The sequence below is a fragment of the Anabrus simplex genome, chromosome 10, assembly GCF_040414725.1.
Source record: "Anabrus simplex isolate iqAnaSimp1 chromosome 10, ASM4041472v1, whole genome shotgun sequence".
Classification (NCBI taxonomy): Eukaryota; Metazoa; Arthropoda; class Insecta; order Orthoptera; family Tettigoniidae; genus Anabrus; species Anabrus simplex.
The window spans coordinates 42,580,954-42,586,953 of NC_090274.1; the positions used below are offsets into that span (position 1 = coordinate 42,580,954).

Here is a 6,000-nt window from a genome sequence, read left to right on the forward strand (position 1 = left end):
AAGGGTTTTCTTCTTTGACGGGAGACAAAATACTGCCTCTCAGCCAGATCTATTTCTCCCCCGCTGGTGCGGTAAAACAGATTTTTACGACTCATCGGTTATTCTCAGAAAGAGATGAGTAGAAGGGCATAATTTTTGCCCTGGGACTCTCATTTACTTCCCTCAACAACAACAACAAAAAGAAATATGTACGTCTTTTGTGCACCGTAAGCAGGGTACGCCTTCTTTTTTGTTAGTAAAAAGAGCGTCCGGCCGGGTTTTCTTTTCAGATTAAAATGTCCAGATTTTCCAAGTTCACTAGAAATCCTTGAAAACGAAAATCCACAATCCGTTTCCAGTCACTCAACCGGGTCAAGGATGAAATGAAATGAATGAAACCCCATCTAGCGGCGAGGATAGGAATTGTGCCGGCTGTCGAAGCCTGTGGCAATATTCTAGGACAATGATTAATGACTGACAGATGAAATTAAATGAAATTATACTGGAGAGTGTTGCTGGAATGAAAGATGAAAGAGAAAACCGGAGTACCCGGAGAAAAACCTGTCCGGCCTCCGCTTTGTCCAGCACATGGAATACCAGGGATTTGAACCACGGAACCGAGCGATGAGAGGCCGGTGCGCTGCCACCTTGACCTACGGTTGGGGGTTGGGAACGAGTGACATGAAAAAAATCATCGAAAATGACAAATGTTAGTGTCGAATCCCTACTTTTCGGGATAGCTGAGGTGAAGAGATGCCGTTTAAGTCACCAGGGGTGAAGAAGAAAATGTCCAAAATGACAGAAATTAGTGTTGAATCCACAGTTCTCGCGTTCGCTAGGTTAATTGGTGACAGTTTCATTGACAGCTGGAATCGTGTACCTCATATCTACAGCGCGGCGCGTATAAACTATACATACAATTATCACTTATTTTTATTTATATTTGAAAGGACTGGCTACTTCCCAGACAGTATTTATTTATTTATTTATTTATTTATTTATTTATTTATTTATTTATTTAGCCCGCCTGGTGGCTATGATCGTTCAGGCGTTGAAGTCTAAACGGTCTGACACCATGGTTACCCGGTTCGAGTCCCGTTGGTCGAAAAAATTATCACCATCAGAATGTTGGCCGGCAGGGTGGGGGAGGTGGTGGTAGACAATTTCTAATCACGAGATTGCGTGCCAAAAAGACTGGATTAAATTCCAAACCACTCCGCAGTGCTCATTTGAAGTGAGGGCATATGACGCTGTTGATGGTGATTCGTCCGTCGGATGGCGACGTTAATCCTTGAGCAGACCCCTGGGTGCTATTCGACAGGAGGAGGTTATGTGCCGGCACTGGGTTTCACCCTCTCCCTACTATCATATATCACGTCATTCATTTCATCTCATTAAACTCCTCTGATGAGGTTGATGTCAGGAAGGGCATCCGGTCATAACAACCCGCCACAAGAGATTCATCTCACCTCATACTCGACCCCATATAGAAACGGGACAAGGGTTGGACAAACAAACATTAATTTATTTGTTTATTTGACTTCAGCAGTGGCCTCTTAAAACTTCCACGCGAAACAAACTAATCTAAAATCAATCAATCAATCAATCAATCAATCAATCCATACTGATCTGGATTTAGGGCAGTCGCCCAGGTGGCAGATACCCTACCTGTTGTTTTCATAGCATTTTCTTAAATGATTGCAAAGAAATTTATTGAACATCTCCCTTGGTAAGTTATTCCAATCCCTCACTCCCCTTCCTATAAACGAATATTTGCCAGTGGCGTATGCTGGTATCAAGACGTGGGCTACCACTAGACTTAGGCTACCCTTTTTCGATAGTTGGTTTAGGGAACATCAAGCTTTAAGCATTTTGAGCTGCAGCCAACGCCAAAGGAGTTGCCCGCTGTGTTGTCAAGGCTGCTTCACAAGCTACAGCCCTGGCCTCTGCCACCGTCAATACTCAACACCTGATTAATCGAGTTGGTAGCCTAAGGTTTAGCAAATTGAATTCCAGCGTTGAGGCTAAATGGATAGAATGCTTGTCTTCGATCCGACGGCCCCGGTTCATAGTGTTAATTCCCCTGACTTGGGAACTGGGTGTTTATGACGTCTTCGCCATTCATTTTGTCCTTATTAGGTTACCACCAAGCCTATGTAGATGCCATGCATTATTATTATTATTATTATTATTATTATTATTATTATTATTATTATTATTATTATTATTATTATTATTATTATTATTATTATTATTATTATTATTATCGTTAAATAACAATGTTGAATTTTACAGCGGTCGTACCCATCGTTCAATGGTTAATTATCTTTCTCGGAAGATCAGTGGTGGTGTCCGACCCATGATCACGGGTTCGATTCCAACCAACAAAAGAGAACACTAAACCTGAAAGATTGCGTTTCATTTTAGCAGATCTACCAATAAAAAGAAAACTATATTACTCCTATAACAGCAGCCCTGCAGTGTCTTCCTACAAGGATGAAGAAGTAAACGGGAGTGAAATGCTAGCACTCCGTTATCTATATATTTAAGGCAGAAGGGTGAGGTAAGGAAGTATAAACGATGAGTAATGCATGGTGATAGCAGTGGCGACCTGACGGACCGAAGCCTAGCACAGCTATCCTCCGCCGGTCCCCGCGCCTGTAGGCAGACAGCAGCAAGCCGCGTGAGGCGAGTCGATGGGAAGGGACGAGAGTCTGAGCTGCAATATCAGTCTCTGAAGCCTTGTTCTCAGAAATACGTATGGTGATAGCAGTGGCGATCTGACGGACCGAAGCCTAGCACAGCTATCCTCCGCCGGTCCCCGCGCCTGTAGGCAGACAGCAGCAAGCCGCGTGAGGCGAGTCGATGGGAAGGGACGAGAGTCTGAGCTGCAATATCAGTCTCCGAAGCCTTGTTCTCAGAAATACGTGCGACGTGTTTTTTCATTGCTTTCAAGTTTTGCAAATGGAACAATGTGTCAGATGCTTACAATATAATGTGCTTTAGATTTCCATCGCTCGCATTTGAGGTTTGGGCTTCACTGATAGCCTTGGTAGCCTTCAGTATACGCCACTGATATTTGCCCCATTTGTCCTCTTGAATTCCAACTGTATCTTCATATTGTGATCTTTCCTACTTTTAAAGACAACACTCAAACTTATTCGTCTACTGATGTAATTCCACGCCATCTCTCCACTGACAGCTCGGAACATACCACTTAGTCGAGCAGCTCGTCTGCTTTCTCCCAAATCTTCCCAGCACAACTTTGCAACATTTTTGTCACGCTACTCTAACTAAAACTTTAAATTAAAGACACATCAATAACTCTAAAACGACCGTAAAATATCAGTCAACGTCACAATAAAGACATCTACAAAAATTAACTTGACACAAAATCAATAGGTAATATAAATCCAAAAAATAAACATTCTAGAAAGTGCCCGGGCACGTACTGAGCTCGATAGCTGCAGTCGCTTAAGTGCGGACAGTATCCAGTATTCGGGAGATAATGGGTTCGAACCCAACTGTCGGCAGCCCTGGAGATGGTTTTCCGTGGTTTCCCATTTTCACACTAGGTGAATGCTGGGGGTGTACCTTAATTAAGGCCACGGCCGCTTTCTTCCCACTCCTAGCCCTTTCCTGTCTCATCGTTGCCATAAGACCTATCTGTGTCGGTGCGACGTAAAGCAACGTGCAAAAAAAAAAAAAGTACATGTAGGCCTACATTTTTAGTACGTTATTTTTTTTTTAATGGAAATCTAGTACGTTTTACGGCGGTAGAGTGCAGCAGAAGAACGATAATGAAATTGATAAGAAGTTTCAAAGCCAAGTGCCCATCTTTTCATGTTGAATTCTGCGAACAGATTTTGAGATGGTGGATTTTCGTGATCCCATTTTAAGAAATCTGTCCATGCCGAACCTAGAAAATTGCAAAAGAGATTGCACTTTCATCAGTATAATACCATTGGCTATGTATTTCCTGAATATAAATACAGGAAGTGTTTCTGAAGTTAGATAAGAAATGGCGGTTAGCCAAGTCCACAGAAACTTAAAAATCTTTTCAAACTGTCGAACACACAAGCTCAATATAAATATTACACTAGAACATACCCATAAAAAAACACACCATTAAACAATATTTCTATTGAACTTGTGTGTTTGACAGAAGACCGAGACACTTAACTGAGTCGCCACTGGAGAATATGGCTTCCTTATTAACATAACAAGTCCGCAGAATCGCTGGAAGAAAACGAAGAATTTATGAAATTTTGGAATTCTGTTTTCGAAATGAAAAATCCTGTAGGCACATCTTTCCAAATCTGACTAATTTTGTTTACCACATTCTTCTGCTCCAACAAAACGTTTTTTTTTTTTCTGCTTTTACTGGACTATTAATAAAACCAAATTGAGAAACTAACTCCAATCCTGTATGTTGAATGGGCTCCTTCTAATAAAGTAGAAACTAAAACAATCGTCTGCCCAAAATCTTCATATTTCAAACAGTTTATCGCTTTGGCAATGTTTTCGAAGGATTAAGAGAACGCACGCGAGCGCGTGTGTGGTGCGAATTTTGAACAGAAATGCGTGAGGATATTCATACTGTCCATATTCTAACAGTGACGGCTGGTGGTTTAAAAGTTCAGTGGTGCACAATTTTTACCATTAATATAATATGATTACAGGCTAATTATCAAATTCAGGTACATCAACAATACTTTTTATTATTAAAAATAAAACAGACATTTTACATTTCTATTTTCAGGAATATTACTACAACCCAGTAACATTTTTCTCATTTAAGAACTCTTTTACCATATTGAAATGAAACACTTTGAGGTGGCCTAATTCCGGTATTGTATCTGTTTCCGAAAATAAACGCCGCTTGAGCCTACCCACTCATTTCACCTCGGATTTTTCTTCGGCAGTCCGTTGCGGAAACGGCCCAGACATTAATGACTGCACCGAATTCATGATCTGGCAAAATACCATTAACTGATAAAAACGCACAATAATACAAACACACCCTGAAACGAATGTTTACACAATGAAATCAATAAGCTCCTTACCTTTTACGTACATAACAAAGCTCACAGCTATACTGAAAGAAATGGCGGTTTTTTATTTTCAAATTTAAAGCTGTTAATTATATATCCAGCAGATGAACTTCCATCCAATGTCGCTAGGTGGTAAATGAAATGGCGTATGACTTTCAGTGTCAGGAGTGTCCGGGGACATGTTCGTAGGCGACCTGCGCGTCGTGATGAGGACGACACCTTCACCCAGCCCCCATGCCAGCGAAATTAATCAATGATGGTTAAAATTCCCTGCCATGCCGGGAATCGAACCCGGGACCCCTGTGACCAAGGGCCAGCACGCTAACCATGGAGCCGGACTGATTAGTGGTAATAACGGCCGGCTTGATGTCCAGTTGTACTTCCTCTTAAAACAATAATCACCACTATTTTGTTCTATTTAACTGCATGGGTTATCAATAAACAAGTTGGAGTAGCTAAAAACATCACTCTAGTTGTTTATGTGAAGAGCACTTTTGCCCCGAACCGAAAGAAATTATCACAAGAATGGACACCATTGACACCAGCAGTGAAGCAAATACTGGATGCACATATTTGCTACCTAGAGGCGAAATTAGATAGGAGAGGCTTAGTTTTGGAATTTTGTTTGCATTGGTTTGTTGGCTTAACACTATGGTTAAGCCGTCACAAAAATTGGTTATAGACTCATCAAGTGTCCCCCTCCACGGAAATCTTTAGTAAAAGGCGAAAGATTTATGCGATTTGAAGGGAGACCAGAGTACCGACATAGTTGTTGCTTAGCTATTTAAATATTCTGAAATGCTGGATATTTGCGAGTAGAATGAAGTGTTATTATCTTTAAAAGAAAAACTGCTCAGTATACGGTTTGAAAGGTAACACTACTGCTTAGAAAATAATTCGCGTCTCCAAACACATTGACACAATATTGTGTTCTTTTACAAAACCGTTCTTAATTCGAAGAGAAACA

The 6,000-nt window shown here is 41.0% G+C and overlaps 1 non-coding gene across 1 annotated transcript; it reads right to left on the bottom strand.

Annotated features, from left to right (window-relative positions):
- Window positions 1-5,676: 5,676 nt before the first annotated feature.
- On the bottom strand, window positions 5,677-5,794 carry LOC136882500 (U5 spliceosomal RNA). The gene has a single exon (XR_010861202.1). It is a non-coding gene; the product is annotated as a U5 spliceosomal RNA (small nuclear RNA).
- Window positions 5,795-6,000: the final 206 nt, after the last annotated feature.